Genomic DNA, 20,741 nt, shown 5'->3' on the forward strand with positions numbered 1-20,741 from the left:
AATTTATTATTCTACAAATTTCAAACTCATCATCATTTAGAATAGATGCACTGCGAATTTTAGTGAGAATATAACGCACAGAGTTTTGGCGGCCTGGCAGAAAGAGCCGACCCCCGTGAATGTCCCGCTTCTGTGAAAGAGCGTCGTTCCGTCTTGCCACGTATGCTACGCAAGAGTCGATTTTAACCCCCCCCCCCCTATACGCGCCAAAAGAAGATTCATATCAAAACGTCTAAATTACGTGGGTAAGTACTAAAATAAATAGTTTTTTTTAAAATTAATAATCATATAATGACACAGAAAAGTAGACATATTTTAGGTGCCACATCGACTTGATCTGGATTTCCTCCTTGTCAGACGGTTGTGATCTACATTACGCCATATAACTATGGGATGTTGTTTAAGTTCTAAGATGACAAAAAATATCAACAACTAGTCATAAGTTTAAACTTTTCTGATAATCTGCTTTCATGGTAATTCGTACATTGGAATGGAAGAAAGAAATGACAACAATTTTTTTATGCCTTAGAATATGATTTGTTTGAAAACGATGGCTTGTAAGTGAAAATGCTGTTTTTGTTATACTAGTGTCTATGATAGAAATATGAATATATTTATAAAGTAAGAAATACTCAAATAAAAAATAGTCGTTTCCTAGATGTATTTTTTTTTAAATACTAATAATTACCTGCTCCCATCGATTATTTTTTTTTCTATTGCTACTAATTTCTCTCTTTTTATGTCCCTTAATATTCAGTACACTTTGTATCTTTGAGAAGAAACTATAGGTATTGACACAAGGTGAGAATTTTCATCAAATAGTTACGTAAAGTGTAAAAGTGTGTTATTTTGATTTGATTAAAATAACCCCAAAATAATATTTACGATTTAAAAAAAATAAAATTCTTGTTTTCGGTGGATCAGTTTTTAGTACATATTTCATAGTTTTCATTTAAAAAAAAACACAGAAAACGTTACTAACATCACGCAAGTACTCCGGTAGGAAAAGATTTTTGCTAGTTTTATCGTTCATGCGAGAGGAAAGATACCACAAAACCTGAGCTACTTATTTCTGCAGCCGTAAATTTCTTGTCCTCTACTGTGATTATTTTTTTAAATGTAGACATGTAATAAAGTAAGGGCTTATTACCAGAATTAAAAAAATACAAGGGTAGAAATACTCATCTTCTTCAGTGACAGTATTAAGTACTATGCGTAAGTACCATCCAATATTACGACCTTAAATAGAAAGCGCAATTATTCGTTTGGTACTAAGAACTTGTTTTAGGTTATTATCGTAAGCATATATAACATTTTTCACCTTCAACCACCGACGATTGACCGGTGTACTCAATTCAAAATTTAATATTTCTGTGCTTAAGTCTTCAAATGACGCTTACGTCCCAATAAGTGCACATTTACCTACACGTGAATGCAATTCATTGATTACTTTATTAAAAAAGTTTTATGTGGTACTTACTTCCATTAAAAAATATTAAACTTTCAGTAAGTATTAATCTCAGTTGTAAGGGAGTCCTTATAAGTCTAATAATATTCCAGTTATCCACCGTTCATGCTTATTCAGAACTTGTTAACTAAGCCACAACTCAGTCCATAGAATAATAATTGTTCAGCGTTCGACGTTTTCATTTCAATGTGCTGAAACAATTTTCTTGTGCCTTATTTTTACCTGAATTATTGTAAATAGATACCTAACATCAAGAGAAATTTCGTCAAATCTAATAAATTCTTTAAAAAAACAGACAATTGTAAAAACTTCAAAAGCCGAAATATTTCTAATAAGTGAAGTTCTTGGGATCTAAGCATTAAATTGAAACAATAAGTTTTTTTTAAGAGTAGGCATGCTAGATAAAATAAAATTATTAACGACTGTCAATGTTGACGGGATTCCGGAGGAACCACTCGTGTGGTGATCTTCTCGCGTAAATGACGCATGTTTGGAGGCGGTGCCTGCAACGTTATGGTGAGAACTAAACTATCATATCATTAAAATTAAGCATTTCAATGATATATCTGACCTATTCAATATATATAATATTATGATTAACTTTGTGAATTTCGGGAAAGTTTTTCTTATCTAGTGAAGATGTTATTCTTACGTGTTAACTTTTAATATAAAAGAATTATTAGAGCAAATAGTTGGGCTTACGTTAGCTGCAGAAAAAAAATCGTAATTTCATAAAATGATGTGTTCCGTTGGTGATTTTTTTTATGGAACAAACAACATATAAAAGTAAGTTAAATGTTTGTGTACCACTAATGAATTTTACGAAAATATTACGGTTTTGCGAAAAGTGCCGAAGAATATCTCCAAAAAAAAAGCAGTGCTTTGCAATTTCCACGTTATTCGTACAATATATATTTTACGAAAGAACTAGTCCAGTGATGCTCATCCTGAGTAATATTGTCCCCCATTATTTATATAGTAACTAATAATTATTAATTATTGTTTGTGATAAATAAAATTTGACTAAATTAAACAGTTGAAATTTCAAATTATTTCGTAAAGAAAATGTAATAAAACAGTAAATATTATACAAATTCGCTTCTTTTGTGCAAGCTATGATCGAATAATGGAAGGGGACATTAAGAAAGTATACTTTATAAATTGGGCAATGTGCCCAAAAGGTTGGGAACCTTTGATGTAGTCACTGGTAACAGAATCTTCCCTTTAATAAGAACTGTGTTGTTGAGAGCTGCAATAATTGGGGTGCAATATAATGTACCACCGATAATAAAAAGAGATCTAGTCAAAGGGGAAGCTGAGAAGAAATAGGTCGCGGAATCCGCGTGGAATCCGCATTCAGGAAATAGTCGCAGAAGAAACTACGAGGGGGGGTGCGCGTTACATAATATACTTAAGTTGCGTTGTCACGTCTCTACAAAAACAGAGAGATTAGTTTTAGTTAGGCATTTAATACATTTCACAAAAGAGTTTTGATAAAGGGGGAATAGGGGATAGAAAGAAAACTATACAGCTGATAAGTAGATACTAAGAAGAATCTTTTTAAATCTTTGCAGATTCCAACCCAGTCATTTTTTTAAGTATTAAGGTTTGTAAATTTATAAACGTATTTAGCATGATTTCTGTTTAGTTCTCAGGGTATCTAGCACGGTCGATCGATAAAGAATTTATCGATAATGTCGATAACTTATCATCGTTCCCGTGCATGACTGCAAATTGTTAACGTCCAACAACAGTTCACATAGAATAAATAAAGAACACTTAGTCGTTATGAACCATTGTTTGTTCGTTGGCGATCTGCAGTCGTACTTGGAAACGATGAAAATTTACCGACATTATCGATAAAACCTTTATCAATGGACTGTGCTAGATACCGTGGGGGCTTATTCGGTGATACCTGATCGCTTAACATCTTTAAAAGCGAAATAGTCATAAAAATGAAATTATGTCTGAACGCCAAACTTACCATTGTGTACCACTTTTTAAGTTTGAAGTTACAAAAAAAAATAGCACTGAAAAACGTAACTGGTTATATTATTTTTTGCTTAAAGTTCAGAACCACGATTCTTAACAATGGAACATAACTCGAATCAAATATAATAACAATTATTATTATTGGCGAATTCTAATGGTGTTTGGCATCCCTAGCCTGGGCCGTGTTAGCATGCATCCAAAATGCTGGAGAAAAATTTAAGGCCATGACATTGAGGCCCAAACCGGTTCTACTAATCCGAACCACACCAGACTGACTTAATTTATAATAGATTTTTTTAAATCTCGTTTCAATACACGATAAGTGATTACTTTAATCGATGATAATATATTTTTGGATGCGCAGTATTATTAATAAATTGTAAAAAAACAATATTTAAAATAGGAATTCCAGAGTACTCTCGATATGTGAATAATAACATATCTAAATACAGGGTTTTCCAATAAGAGGTGTGATTTTGAATAGCCCGCAATTTCGGTAGTCGTTACTTTTGAAGCTGTCATTTTTTGACATTCGACAAGTAAAAACTCCGCCATTAATAAAAATGGAACGATACACGCTTCAACAACGCATTTAAATTATTAAAATTCACTTGAGTGAATCAAATGAAATTATCTTTAGTGATGAGGCCCATTTCTACCTCGGTGGCTTCGTCAACAAGCAAAATTATCGCATCTGGGGCTCGGAAAACCAAAGAGTTATTGTTGAAAAGCCTCTCTATCCTCAACGTGTGACTGTTTGGTGCGGTTTATGGTCCGGCGGAGTCATTGAACCTTACTTTTTTGAAAATGTGGCTGGAGCAACAGTTACGGTGAATGGATTGCGCTATCGAAAGATAATTAATGATTTTTTATGGCTGGAATTGGATGGTATTGATCTGGAAAAGATTTAATTTTAACGAAACGGCGCTACGTGCCACAAGCAACGAAACCATTGATCTTTTACGATTGAATATCAAAATAACACCTCTTATTGGAAAATTCTATACTTAGTAAAAAATAAAGTCGGAATTCTTTTTTTGTCTGTTTGAGCCTTATTTCTACTAAACTAGGCAACGGATTTTGGTAGAGTTTTTATTACCATTTAGAGAATTTTTTTTATTAAGGTTTATGTAGGTATATAATACATGCATATTATATTTATAAGAAGTAGAGAAAAATAGATGTTTTTTAATCAACTCACAAAAATATATATTTTCGAGCGCTTACGCTAACGCTGGCTAAACCTTATGATATAATCAATACAATGTAGTACGAAATTGTTTATCTTTAAAAGATCTACCGAAAACTTTAAATTGGCATATATGTCTATATCCTAAGGTTAACCCCCAGAAACGCCGGGTACACGCCAGTGACTTCCTGTAAAATCAATAATAATAGTTTGACGGCCTCCGTGGTTGAGTGGTTACGATCCTTGGCTACGAATCCGGTGGTCCAGGGTTCAAATCCAGGAGTGCTTAAGTAAGTTTTATTGAATTAATTTGTATATTTGCTGCACGTTCAGTATCAGTATCACCCTGGTGAAAGAAATGGCTTTACTTGTAAAGAATTAACTATATCAGAATAGCAAAGTACTTACCCAACCTTCCTGTCCCTTTCTCCTTCCCCTCCAGTATACCTTCAGCCTCGCAACCTAACCCAATCAAATAGCTTAATGTATAAAGATTAAAGATGTATGATAAAATGCCTGAAAGTCTGAAGAATGAAGTATTTAAAAAATGTTAAGCTTACTGCAAACATATTTTTTTAATAAACGAAATGTAACTATTTACACATTAGTTTAAATACTTAAAATGTTATATGAACTATCTCAAATACACAACTGAAAAAATTAAAAGTTGGGGATGCCATAGTCTCACTGACTAGAGATGGTTGTGAGCAGTTGGAACTATTGTGTGAAAAAAAATAGTCTTTGTCATACACAATGATAACACTAAAATGTCCAGAAATCGAACTACCTACAGAAATTTAGTCTGCTAGCTGAAATCCTGCTGTTTTTATCAATAGTGACCTTTCTCTTGTTTTGAAGGTTAAGTGTGCACAATTTCGTCAATCTCGGAATAAAATTGTAGATTTTTACACAAAATCAAATCCACGTCGTCAGCCTGGTGTCTTCCCGCTTGTCACAGACACATATCTTTACTAAAAGTTTATTTTGCCATTGGTTAATAATTACTAATTTAATTAATACAATCGGCTGTAATATAATTTCATGATGCAAGAAAACCTATCTTCGCTTTTTAAGATTCGAAAATTTCCTCACATGGTGGAGATTGTCGCTAGTGTCCAAAGCTGTACAATTATATCAATAAAAATACTTTGATTGCACCAGCATCATGAAGCCGTGACGTAGAATTTTTTAGGAACGTGCGTCAAAACGAAAAAAAGTCTCATAACTATTCTGTTTACGTGTTTTACGATGCAATAACACAGGAATGCATTACCACCACATAGGCACCTATTTTATTACAAAAATACGGAGCCACGTGACTTTGAAATAACGTGCAATTTGTGCATACATTGCTGGTAGGTTCTGTTGATGCATTCGTTGCATGTACCTACCTACATAACTTACAATCTGTGATTCATCTTTTACAGACGTTGCCTCGTGGCTAAGGAACGTGACCCCACGGCAATTACCTCAATGAACCATACTTCTCAAATTCTCACAGTATTGCTGATCTGGTTAAAAACGGGATTACAGGCTGTTTCCTGATAAAATCTTAATAAACTCCTAGTATATTGTAACACGTCTTCATGCACATGCATTTTCCTTGATAATCTATTATGACAAAATGCGAAAATATTCAGATTTTTACTAACACGTGTTCATAAAAACCCTAATATTCACATAACCCTATTAAGAACATGTATTCATAAAACTATCAATTCATTTGTTAAGGGCCTGCAATCCTGTTTTTAAACGGATTACGAATAATTTGAAGAGATTCTTAATAAATTTGCAGTACTCCAGCAGTTAGCATGTTTAAGGAGCTAAACGTCACAAAGTTCATGTCACTGGGAAGACTTCGGTGGCTAGGTCATGTGGAGAGAATGACCGAGCATCAAGAACCAAAGTCCCTGCTGAGCTCAAGACCGATAGGGAGAAGGAGCCTGGGAAGGCCAAGGTTAAGATGGAGCGACAACGTCCTCAAAGATTTGTCTGCCTTGGAGCTTCGAAACTGGAGAGAGCTGGCGCGGGACCGAGATGAGTGGAGGAAGACTCTTGAGGAGGCCAAGCAAGACCCACCAGGGGTTGTAGAGCCAAAAGTGATGATGATGACTTCAGCAGTTAGCAGTAACCAACCATGATCCGCCTTAGGATCTTTCCAACGATATCATCATTAAAAGATATTATTAATATCATTTCTGTACAGTAAAAAAAATGTCAAAAGCTAAAAGAAAAAAAAAATTGTCCAAAATTGGCGAAGCTAGCAGTCCACAGTGCCGTGCGGATACCAACCTTGATATACGGCAGTAAGGCATGTAACTGACAGAAGAAGGATGTACTGGTGAACGCTGTAGAAATGCAATCCTTGAGACGAATAAATGCTAAAACCATGTACGCAGTGCTAAAAATGTGGAGATCCGCAAATAATGCAAGACTTATAAGCATGGTGAGTAAGGTTAAGAAAGGGCAGGTTAGATAGTCAGAAAATTTTTGCACTTCCCAACACTTGAAAACTTACAATGCACCATTTGTATTTTACATATCGTTTCCAGAGATAGGGAAATTCTCAACAAAAACATCAGAAACCAACTGCAGTCCTTTGCACTTTGGACACGTGATAGAAATGTACACAAAACGATTCCGACAAAGGCAGATAATATTCAATTTTCATGAGTGATTTGGGAGTGGTTCAATGTTTTGTCAGGGGTTCATGGTTCAGGAGCCAGTGATGCCGTTCAACCTCCAATATGAGCGTGTGATAGTATTTGACATTAAAAAATCAACCGTTAAAAAACAAAGTTTTTTGCCGTAATACTTCTATTTTAATTAAAAGACTCTTTTTTTTTGTTGGTAAACTAATGCTTAAAACAAGATTTTTTATGCATAGCACAAATGGTAACAATTATTAATGTAACAAGCAGTAATTGTTGAATGAAACACTAGTATATATTGAATTATTTCGCGGATAAGAGATAAGCCGCCATAGCTCAGTGGTCAGAGCTGTCGATCGGGAATCGAAGGGACACGGGTTCAAGTCCCGTTGGCGTCATGTATCTTTTATCAGGAGATTTTTCAATTTGGATGAGTATTTCAGGCTAATAATTATTGCTTATAAAAAATAATTGTGACTCTTTTTATGTTTGACAGAGGATTGAACCTGCCTTTAAAGGGACTGGCTCTAAATTACTGTAGACTTTTAAAATGTCTTTCGAAATATTAAAAAAAAATAAAAAATAGTCTGGTTTAGGATTGAACCTTACTCCCCAGGGACTGGGGTCAACCGCGCTAACAATTGAGCCGATCCAGATTGAGTAGGTCCGACCTTTATTTGGTATGGGAAAATGCTTATTTATTTATTTAATCGTATTCCCCATAAAACGGTTATATTCCAATATAATACGGAGAAGATTACGATTTATGATACATGTAAGAATAAAATGTCATAGAGACAATTTTAATCTGTCTGTAAGTAACGTTAAAAATGTCGATGGTCAAAGCAGAATCGGTAAGCAGTTGAGTCGCTCTGTTTATTGGCGAGTTCTGAAAAGCATAAGTCCAGGTTTTCAGAATATAAAAGAGTACCCACATGAGATCTCCCACGAGTATTATACTTGTTAGAGACCCATAAGCTTACTTCTTTCAATATAAGTGGCTTAAGTATAGTTCCAGACAGTTTAAAAAAAAAATCCTAAAAATATTTTTCGTCATGCTACTAAGGTGTTGAAATCGAGCATTCCTGTTAAGAACAAAGATGGATTCATAAACGGAGAAACGTATATTCTCTCATACATAGGTAACGCGCAAACCTCTTTTGTACTTTTTCTATTTCTAGGATACATAATATTCCTATATTATGTGTTGCAATTCTGTTAGTAAATTATCAAATCCAAGGGTGATTGCTACCAAACATTGTCATCGACAACGAGTCTATCTGCAGAGTTGCGGCTAGATTGAATGTCGGAAAGTGGGTTAGTCTTCACTTCCAAGATTTGCGTTCATTCATTCACAAAAATGTATTTTAAAAGACCTTGACTTTATGTACCTTCACATTCAAACATATTTCGCCCTTCACAGCTGCCCTTTTCTTATGTGTGTAGTTTTAATAATTAAATAAATAAAATTAAAAAATAAAATTATGTTAATAATCTGGTAGGTACTAATATTTTTCATTGAATATTTAATGTTAATGATTATTTTAAGATACCACGTAGCTATTTACTTACCTATTTGTGATGAACAGTCATCTTTGAATCACAGAAAACATGTTTGATCTTTGAACTCTTTCGTATTCGAATAATTAATAATTGAGACGGGGCAGTGTAACAACACATGAATCAGAATTACAGCCAAGTAAGAAGGGAACACGCGGTCTCTGTACAATCCAATTATTGACTCAAACCAATCTGCCAATCTAAAAACTTTACTTCGTTATAGTTCGGACCGGCGATTTGTAAATCAAATTTAGCATTTCGCACATTTGAGGATAAGGCCACGATTGCAAATGTTGATATTTTTATTATATTTAAATGAAATACTGATGAAAAAGCCATTGGCTTTGAAACGTGTGGATTATTATTGATTAAAAGTGGTGTACACAAAGTATTTCATTTATATACCGGTCAGTTGCTGAGTTAGCAAGGCGTTTGGGTACCACCCAGGCGTGGTGTGTTTAATTCCTCGGCTGGCTAAGTCCTCCATCACAACAAAAGCAATGTTTTCCGCTTACTGTGGTGGAAGCCGGAGATTTTCAAGAATTAACCCGGAAATGTTTGTCTTTCTTTAAAAACAAAAAAAAAATGCGTTTGGTACGTTGCATCATTTACATTCAATCATGGTATTTTATACATACCTACTAGTATTATTCTGATTTTTGACATGACCATACAGAAGTATTTGATTCTTTTATTTATTGCCGTGTCTGCTACGGTTGTCCCCGAATTCTTCTTCCATTACGTATGTGGATTATTAAAAATTTGACTATTAAATTAAAAATTTGGACTCGATTTACCTATTCGAAAGCTCAAATTTTAAAAAAGTCATACCATAAATCGACTAAAAATGTGATGTAGATTCACCCGTTTTCCACTTGTTCTGGGGACTGCCGCGGAATATCAATTTCTTTGTTTGGGATCCGTCACTTTGACAGATGACAGCAGCATAATAATGGCGCTCCGTAAATTGTTCTAACCCCTTCTCCTGTCGTAGGTAGGAGAGGGTGTCTTATAATTTTCAAATATAGCCTGGCTAGCAGATCACAGCGCATATCGTCGTAACGCTCACACTTATAACACATCATTTTTTAAGGTGTGACAGGTATGTATGGGATTTTAAGGCAAGCAATATGGAGTTATATAAATCGCTTTGAACGTTTAGCGTAATCTGTCATCTCGTTAAAAGTGAGAAAAAAAGGTGAAAACCAAGCAAGCTTTTGATAAGTTTTCAGAATAAATATAATATTAACCATTACATGCAATCCAGTATCAACAAAATATATTTTGGACGTAATATTCTGGTTCTTTGCTACATAATTATGGCTCCATTCCTTTGAGTGTGTGATTTGCAGGCATTATTAAAAATGTTTACATTAAAATTTAACAATACGTATTTGAAACTCGTTTGGTTTTATCAATGAACGGATTGAGGTCGGGTGGCCTTGAATGCATGAACATTTATGATACATGGTTCCAGGGCCGGGGAACAGAATGTTGAAAGTGCCGCCGACTGCGGACCGCCGACCGCTGACTGCAGACCATTGAACTGCGGCTGCTGCGTTGACATTGACCAATAATAGTTAGGCGGCAAGGGTCAAGGCGCAGTGTTATTGTTCTCGTGAGTTCAGGCTCAATCTATGCTGATCAAAGCGACTCAACTCGATCGTAGGTCGTGACTTTGTATGCACATTGGTTCGATTTAAGATGAATCCTGTGCAATATTTTGATTATTAGTGTACATAAGTGGCACTGGTCAAGTGGATACCTGTAATGTTTTTGCCCTTGCTACATTGCATTTCATTAATACTATATCTCCAGGATAATACGTAGTAATCCCGAAAGCCCAATTGTAGTTGTTAAAAATGCAAATAAGAATATTATAAACTGTGTAGATTTTAATAAGAACATTGATGCTTACCGGCTGCACAAGTTTGTTGTATCTATAGGGTTTTCTCACAATGAAACTCCGGCTTCAACAAAACGGATGGATTTTTATTGTGATAGATTGACAATGGTTCGGATCTCTTAATTAGCAGGCGGTTGATATAATCTGGATCCCGACGTTGAGATTACATTATTCTTTCAGACAGGTAAAGCCATCCATGGGTAACCTAATAGAGTAATACGAGTGCCATCTATGGGTGAACTTTTACATTAAAATCAAGGATTTCGCAATTAAGGTTTAACTGTGATATAGGGATGGCGATGATGTCCACTCCAGGACACACTGACCCTGAGGTTAAATGTTTTCCTCAGGGCCTCCTGTGTGGGGTAATTGAAAAAAAATCCCGATTGCAACACGATATAACTTCTTTATTCAACACATAGGTACTACACTACAATCTACTCATCTGTCCTGGTGATAAACGCTGTAATATTGCCCGAAAAGTTGGCTAAAAAATTAAGAAAAACCCAAATATGAATCACTTTATTACTTGTACGTACGCTATGATCAATAAAAATGTATTTATTATTTTTTAAACTTATTTACAGGCAACCTTCCTCCCTGAAAATAGTGGGCCGATATTCGTCGACAAAGCTTTAATGGAATAATCAAGCATTCTATCTAATTGCAAACCATTTTTTTTTTATCCGAAGAACTTGCTCCGATAAAATATATTTATTTCAAGATGATCTAAGATTGAAATTGCATTTCAATCCAAGATATTAGTATATTTCTAGCTCTATTAAGATGCCTTGATTAAACCTTTAAAACAGATTTAACTATCTACACCCCACTGAAGCCAGAGTAAATCTGGTTTCCAATTACAGCTGATTTATATTAGTCCAACAGATTCGTCACTAGTCTTATAATGTCCTGTTGCAACTACTCTCAAATATTTTCGACCACAAGTCATAAGCCGAATTGTGTATATTCTCAGTGTGATTTATATCGCCACGAATATAGGTAACAGGCAAACATTTAATATTAAAGCGCAAAAGTGCTAAAATATTTTTTTTATTTGTGACCAATTTTATAAGAAAAAAACGAATCCAGTAAAACCGTCACATATAACTAACTAAAAATCACGCCGTTTCGCAGGGTAGGCACAGAGGATGGACCGCCAAACAACTCGGTCTTGGCACACACTCCTTGCCTCATTCACATTCATATACCGTCTCATACATACTCATCTATTATACGGACTCTTGACATGGCCCGACTCAAGTATCTGATTCACTTGATCGTGCCATTCTTTCTCGGGCGTCCCCGACTTCCGCTACCATTCAAATTTGCGTCATATATTTTCCTTACACTCCTTTCTTTGCTCATTCATTCTACATGCCCAATATTGCCCAAACCATCAAAGCTTTCCTTTCTTAATCTTACTCTTGCCACATATAATCTTAGCCATAATACTGTAATTTTTATTACTGTTTGTTATATGGATTTCGAATGATAAAAACATTATTTTTAGTTTACGCTTATATTTTTCAGTAACATTTTTTTTAATTCCATTCAAGTGAAACAATAGGAAAAGTTTCCCTTTTCCAAAAAATCTTGTTTGGTTTCATAATGTGAACCGATTTTTAGTAAAGATTAATATAAATAGTCATTTCACGTTAAGCATCGCATAATATTTTTTAACAAAAAGCTATCAAAAGAATTGATTTTTCAACCTATTTAATGTACTTGTGTGATTTCATTGGTTGAAGTGAATATTGAAGAATATATGATTACACTAGATTAATAATCATTTCGGTAATTGTTAATTTATCAACAGTCCTAAAACTCTTGTATTGTATTTTTTAATTTATTATTCCTCTTTATAAAAAGAAACCTATGAAATACTAAAGTAGTTTGTCAGCAAGTTCATTTTGTCAACATGGAAAAATAAAGATGGCACTCCATAATATATTACTTTTACGATTTATTAGTTTTAAGTACGTGGGTTGGTGTGCGACATTTAAAATATTGAAACAGTCAAAATAACTGGTTATAATATACATCAATGTACACATCGGTGACCGGATAAATCATCAAAATGATAATTCATCACATCTTTATAAAGTCATGGAAAGTGATGAAACAAAAACTTTATTAACTGGATTAAGTAGGTTAGGTTAGGTTAGGTTACATTTTTTTTCATCGTTTTTAATGACTTTAAATCACTTTTGTGTTGATTAGTCACTGTGTTGAGTCAGCATAGAACCGTACACATTATAATAGTTTATTATAGAGATATTATTTTGTGGAATCATCGAAGAAAGAAATTGTTTGTGATTTTTTTTCCAGTCCAAAAACTTAATAGAAGGTTTTTGAGTTTTTTATTAATTTAATTTAATTAATTTAATGTTCACCAGCATTCTTAATAATATACTTAACTACACGTTGAACTATACCATACTACTCGTACGGCGTATGAAATACAGTGGTATTATAATAATATTTGGCTGATTTGACACACATATATAATAAAACTTGCTCAAAACTAAAAATTATAATTCTACCTAGTGACTTATATCTAATACTTATAGCTAATGACTTACATCTAAGACTTATAACTACTGATTTAAAACTATTACAGTAAAGTTACCTACATTTGACATTTGCCATTCGACATACCTACATTGACTTACATCTTAAACTCATAGCTAGTGACTTACGAGTTAGACTTATAACTAATGATTTAAAACTATTATAGTGGCTGACATACATACATATTTAAGACTGTGGCTTGAAACTAGAGACTTACAACTAACATTAGTTACACTTAAAAATGCCTGTTTTGGGATTATCTCTATTTATAGGTGTATTTCGCAAATTGTTGGTAGGTAAATGCTTTAAAATTCTAACTAATTAACTATCCCACCAGATTTTTATACTTATAAAAATGATAAGTATGATATTTGAAACAAATCGTGGGTCTATAAAGTAATTTGTAACGATTGTGAATTTTTATATGGGTATGTAGGAGCACCTGAGGCGTTTGAGTAATAATTATTATTTTGAATTTGCCAAACAGTAAAATTTGAAAACAAAAAATTATTTTCATTTAAACGAACAGTTAAATAACTTACTAATAAAATACAACTTAGAAAAGTGTTAATAGTCAATTAGATATTATTAATAACCATTTTTTGATATCACCATTTCTAAAAGTATTTTCACACAAATACCTATACTGATACTATTTTTTTTTGTTATTTCGATGTCTTAGTACCTCCTTGATTCTATTCAGATAATTTATGAAGGTTTTTGATGCAGTTTATAAAAGTTTTTGTAAGATATTACGTGATCATTTTTAATTTTTATAATTATAATTGATTACTAACCAATATTTGTCTATTCTTAAATGTGTTAATTTTCATTATCGTGACGGAGAAACCATTGGTTTTGAAACATGTCGAAAACATGTTTGAAACCTTTTTGATTTAATAATGGTGCTTACAAAAGTTATTAATTTTTTTTTTGTAAACTTTTAAAAAGTTTTATTATCAATCATATCAAGCTTCTACTAAACTGCTTATTTTAAAGACAGTTTAAGTATCAAATAGTGTATCATCAACACAGGTGAATTCATGAAATTATTCTACATTTTACCCGTTTAACTTGTAACTCACAAAAAGCGATGCTATCCAAATTATTGTGAGTATTCACGAGACTTCACGATAGCATTTTAGTTGGTTACTTTAACCTTATAACTAATAAGTTTTTACTGCAAAGAACAAAGGAGCTTTTATTTTAGACAAATGCATCATGCAGCAGACGTCATAGCTACTATAATATAGTTTTCCTTATATTTTCATAATAATATACAAAATATCAAACAGTCGGGCCGACGGAATTGACTCGGACCAAACTCGTTCCCAACTAGTTTTATTTTTATGTCGTTTCGCCTTATAAAATAAACTCCTTTGCTCCTTTTGCCATCGTCTGAATTCACGCTACCAAAAGGAATAATAGGTGAAGTTGTTTAATTTATTTTCGAAACTCCGAAGAATTAACGCGGTCCAAAGTAAACAGGAACAAAATTCGAGCACATAAACCACCTCACCAAAAAACAAAAAAATTTCAAAATTTCCAAAAAAAACTTTCTATTTTTTTTTACATTTTGATGAAAGGGCGTCTTTTAGGCATCTATTTTTATAAATGTTGCGAGTTTCGGGACGATGCAGGTCAGACAATGGAAGTCTTCAGTTCTGTAGCCGAACTAAACCCAGCGGACATCTGCACCAGTTTAGTCATCAATCATTATTTTTGCATTTTTCATTGGTAATTATTTTTCGTTTCTGCGAAAAAGTGTAGGTAATTATCAAAGACTCAGAAAAAGAAACAAGCAGCATGCAGCAATATATATATGTAGAATTGACGGTTCTTGATAATTGAGTTATGTATTGCGTGTTTTTTTCAGTATAGAGCCTACACATCATATCCAAATCATAAAATATTTACATATTGTATCTTTTTTTGAATAATGAGAAAGTTATTTGAATTGTTATTTTCAAAATTGGAACCAAATTTTCAAGAATTCAGTTAAGTACCTACTATCATTTATTCTTGACTAATAATAATATCTTATATAGTTTTTAGAACCTAATAATGAAGTTGCTGTTTGGCAAAATCGTGACATAACTGTTCATAATTAACCAGCTTTGTATGAAGTAATTTGTTTTATTTTCATATATTTGGTTACCAATTTCAAAAAAATAAGTAAATTATTTTCTTTATGTGTTTTATATATATCCTAGGAAATCATATTTTTACAGCACTTTTGATGTGATTTTTGACCAAAACGGCGCTATAGAAATTATCCTATAATAATAATACTTATGGAAGTTTTCTAGAACCATCAGATTGATAAATCTGTAAGTAAATAAAAGGGTTTCGTTGGCAGTTTTTAAAAGTACCTACATAACATTTAATTTAATTCCAATGCTTATAATTTACACATAGGTATTTTTATAACATAATAACAAGGTATAAGAATAAAAGATAATTCGCAATGCCTTTCTTATTCCTCCTCTTTGCTGAGGCCGAATAGATTTTATTTAAATACTGGTTATTCCAAATCCTATGACTTTTATTTAATGTTGTATTTATTTATTTATTTGGTACATTATTTTTTACAATTTATGTTTTCCAGTAATGTAGGCCTCACTGGGTGGCTTGCCCGTGCTGAGGCCTTCATTTTATAATATGAAAATATAATCTACATATTATTTAAAGAGAAAATAATACATTTAAAATTAAAAATACGAAATACATAATAATACATTTAAAATTAAAAATTAGTACAATGAAAATAATCTTGTGTGTTTGTGAGTGATGTGTGTTTATATTGGTTTTGTGTGTTACGTGTAGGTTTTATTTTTATTTTATGCTATGACATTTTGGTAATATTGTCTTTTTTGTTCTTTAATCCATTTTGTAATTTTGTGATGATTGTATGATTCCTGTTCATTGATTTCTTTAAGCCAGTTTTTGATTTGTTCTTCGAAATTATTATTGTTGTTGGAAGTGAATTGTAGAGCCTAATGGAGAGGTATTTGTAGTTCCTTTGTCCCAAAGCAGTTTTGAAATTTGGATATATTCATGGAGTAATTCTGGTGAGATATTAGACATTCTTATTATAGATATTAAAAATGTGTATGACCGCAAAAGACTACAAAAGATATTTAGTTTTTCATTATATTCATACGTTGATTTTCATCCACGTACATAAATATTCATCTACTATATAAATTTTAATTCATTTGAAAAATGAATGACATAATATCGATATGACAATGAAAATAATACTGAATATTTTATGTTCCAAAAGTCTACTAGACAATTAAGCTAACAACCCTGAGAACGTTCACAATCAGCGCTGTACAGGATATGACGTAGGGGGTTGTGGAGAAGGTTTTTTGCTACGCACTTCCGCCTACACCATTTGGCCACGGGGTAAATAACAAGTGATCACATTCATCCCTGACAATATCAATTGCCCTTTTACGTGGCATTGATTCTATGTCCACCAGAAGAATGCTACCTAATTAAAATGCTTTGGTGGAAGTTCTCAGATGAAAATGTGTCCCATAGCAACATCAAGGGGAGGGGGTATTTTACCACATCGCCTTTAGCGATACTCGTATTATAAATTACTATAAACAATTCGCCTAAAATATTCATATGAATTTAAAATATCTCCCTAGTAAAAATAATAATATTATAAGCTACTCGTATTAACTGTTTCACCTCCGATCTATCAGACCCATCTCCGAGTAACGCAACCTGTTGTCAGAGCCTTGTTAATCTCATGATTTAAGTTAATGGACAAGTAGTTAGTCAACAAGTTACTCATATAATTCTACTCTAAATAATTACTAAATAAACGTATTAGATTTACGAAAAATAATTTTAAATAAAAACTCATCTTTTTATAAACTAAACAAGTATATTTTATGAAAATACACAAAACGTGCGGCATAAAGTTAGCAAACTTTTAGAAGATCTTTAAAAAAATACAACATTTGGACAAAAAAACTTCAAATAATTCAAGAAAATCTAATAAAGTTTAAAAACTTGACAATAATGAATCATCAACAAAGATAGTGCAAAAATTAGACAAATCACACAAATCTATATTTAAAGTTCTCTAACCCCATTGTTGTTAACAATACAGTGTGATTTAATTGTCTAACATTTTTTCTTCAAATTATAAAATAAATGTTCCCATCAAAATTTCGAATCTATTGTTAAAATAAAATATTTTTAAACTAGCTTCTTAAATAAATTTTGGTAATGTTAAGCCAGTCGATGGAATTTGTTGTCACTTGTTGCCCGGAAAAATGAAAGAGTTGATTTTCATCAACAAATAATGATAATAATAAATATGTTCTATGGTTCAAGAGTGACTACTTAAAGCTAGCGAATTTTTAACTGAACAATCTGACCAGACTAACTTAGAAACAAAAAATTAAATTATTATTGTATATGTACAGCGAACTTTTTTCACATTTGCGACAGTTCAAATCAAAACTAAAGTCTCATCTTATCAAACTGTCGTATCCAGAATAATGTCCAGATATTTTCATTACTCGGTCCAAAGGATTTATTTTTTTCCTTGATAACCCACTTTAATGTAAAAACCATTTTAATTTAATTTATTTTTTATTTTTATATACCTAAACATATCTTACCACTGACAACACGAGCAGTAATCATAGAAACATGAATTTGTAAAAGTAAATATGTATGTTGGTTGTAAATATCTAGTTTGAAGCCATACTTGCAAGCCATCTTATATCACTAAAGTGTATATACCCACTCTGTCAAAAAATAATGCATAGTTTTAAGTCACTAATGTGACTTAAAACTATACATTATATGACTTGACATTATCTTCTTTTTGGATATGTTTGTCTTACTTTGAAAAAGCACGACGAAAAATGGAAGATACAGAAATACAAATTTACAGAAAGACGAAATGCAAAACGGTCAAGTTAAAACAAGACAGTGCAAAGCTGAATTAATATTTTTTTTCATAATAGATATTCGGGTCTCAATAATACTCGCGCCATCTTCAAGCAAATATTTTTAATGCAATGAATTATGAATCTTGAATACATTAATAAAATATACACTTTCTCTTTAAAAAATGTTGATTTAAACTAATGTATACGTGAGTTATTTAATAATGCTTATTTTTTTAATAAATTTGAAAAATAAATTATTTAAATAAATATTGAAACGACAACATCGCATCGCCGAAAAGCAATTTCATGGTGTTTCGAAGCGAAGATGCATTGTGTTGTAAAAATACTACTTAAAAATGTATCAGAAAGAAACCAAAGCAAACTTTACTTCATGCTTTTACCATTGCCCTTTCGATGAAATCCTTCAGAACTTTGTCTGAAACGCTCTGCCAAGAAGAAGAATTCCTTAACATTTTAATTTGAAAAAATCCATGCGTATAAAATGAAACCTAAAAACGCAACCGCTCGAAGATAATCAATAAACCAGAGTAAAAAAGTATTCCCTAATGCTTTCACGTTAAAAAAAATGTTATAACCTTTTTGGTAAGTGCCAAAATGCACCACGAACTCGTTGTTTCGGTCTTAAGTTCAAGATTACAACCCTGAAACTAGATTTTTCTCAAAACCAAAATCTTTTTTAGCATTGTACCACTTTGTCGAACAGGTCGTACATTTGTAAAGTGAGAGAGGCACGGCCATGAGGTTTTTGATGCGGTGGCGTAAATTCACTCCTGCTACTCCAATTCGCTCAAGTTTACAACCAAATCTGTAAACTGCATCTACGGGGATGAATAGCACAAAGCCTTTTTGAACCCAGTTGAGTTATGGTTGTTGCGGAAAAAAACCAGATGTTGGTTAGTAGTTTAAAAAGATTATTAACGTGTACTTAATATTTAAGTTTTGAGCTAATTTTTGTATGTTTCTCAAATTGGAAGATACTCTCAGTATCGCCCTGGTGTATGACCACCATTCAGAATTAAAATGGCTTAAGCCATGTTTGGTGACCAGATCTGAATAGCCAGGTACTCTCACAATCCTCTTACCCATCTCCTTCCCCCCTCATTACTTTCAGCCTCACAATACACCCCAAGTGTCACTGGCTCCAGACGGTTAGGAGCAATTGGGACTCTTGTGCGGTTTTCATAAAAAAAATTAAGATTTTAAACTGTAATATGAGCAATTTTTCAGAATAATTATCGTTGTTTTGTGAAACAATCAACAAAAGTTTTAAGTTTCATGAAGTAATGATCATTTGGTATATAAAGTTCATTTCTAATTGGTAATAATCATTACACAGCAAAACTTCTTTTTAAATAAACCTTTTTATAAAGTAAATAAAAACAATATTACATAAATATAAACGTGACCTGTGCCCATGTCTTTGCAGCGGATTCGTCAGCCCACCAACTGAGTGGCTGGCCGGAATGGGAGCCGACGTCGACGGGACGCCGCGTTGCCGATTGTGGAGGCTCTTTGACTTCTCCTCAATCTCTCGACCCATCGCCACAAATACCGCAGTAAGAGAAATGGATTAATACGTACCCACCCATCATACCCTTTTCCTTCTTCACCTTTCTTTTCTTTATCAATACCCTCCACACAGCATGGCCCAAAGGTGACGTAGGCCCAGAGGGGAATTATTTAATTTTATTTAAAATTATGTAAAGTTGGTTACTTATTATAAAAAAATAATTCACTGTTAATACGATTAACGCTAATCGTCTGTTAGTCAGGCATGTATGTAGGTATATACGAGAATATATATTTTTAGTAGGAATCTAGGGATCAGTTTGTCCAGGAGTGACAGTCATAGGAATATATCCCTCCCACTGTGGCGTTAGGCGATGGGTCGAGATACCAGTTGGAGAGGTCAAAGGGTCTCTCCAAACCAGCCTCTCCCGATCTGGCACGCCTCGCAACTGGTGGGCAGGCGCATCCTGGACACAACTAACCCGATGAACCCGGGCACCCCTGCTAAATCACCAAACGTAGTGAACCACTTGGGATGAACTATCGCAAAGGTGTTGGTTATCCAATAAATGGTTGATAAACCCGCCTCCCAAATTAATTTTAAATTTAATTGAAAATTAGTAAAAAGTATTAATGATTACTCTTTGGTTAAGTTGCGGGCGGAAAAATTAAATCAAACTTTTTTTAAATATTTAAAATGCATATAACATAATCTCGACTGGGTTTAGCCAAGTGCACGTGGACAATTGCATTTGTGGCAGAGATTTGTGCCGAGTTTAAAGCCCGTCTTACACGCTTAAGTAAAATTATAAACTGAAATTTTTTAGTTAATATAAATAGACACAATAAAACTCCATTTTAATGCTGTTTAATGTGGCTGCCTGCTGGGGGTTGTGATTTCCATTTGTTTTCCGCAATTTGCCAGAAAAAAAAACCTTTTTTTATT

General features: G+C 33.0%; 1 non-coding gene across 1 annotated transcript; it reads left to right on the forward strand.

The window, feature by feature from the left end:
* Positions 1–7,625: 7,625 nt before the first annotated feature.
* Positions 7,626–7,698, forward strand: TRNAP-GGG (transfer RNA proline (anticodon GGG)). Its single transcript has one exon. It is a non-coding gene; the product is annotated as a tRNA-Pro (tRNA).
* Positions 7,699–20,741: the final 13,043 nt, after the last annotated feature.

Source organism: Hesperophylax consimilis, chromosome 31, assembly GCF_061612785.1.
Source record: "Hesperophylax consimilis isolate HC1 chromosome 31, BYU_Hcon_1.0, whole genome shotgun sequence".
NCBI classification, from domain to species: domain Eukaryota; kingdom Metazoa; phylum Arthropoda; class Insecta; order Trichoptera; family Limnephilidae; genus Hesperophylax; species Hesperophylax consimilis.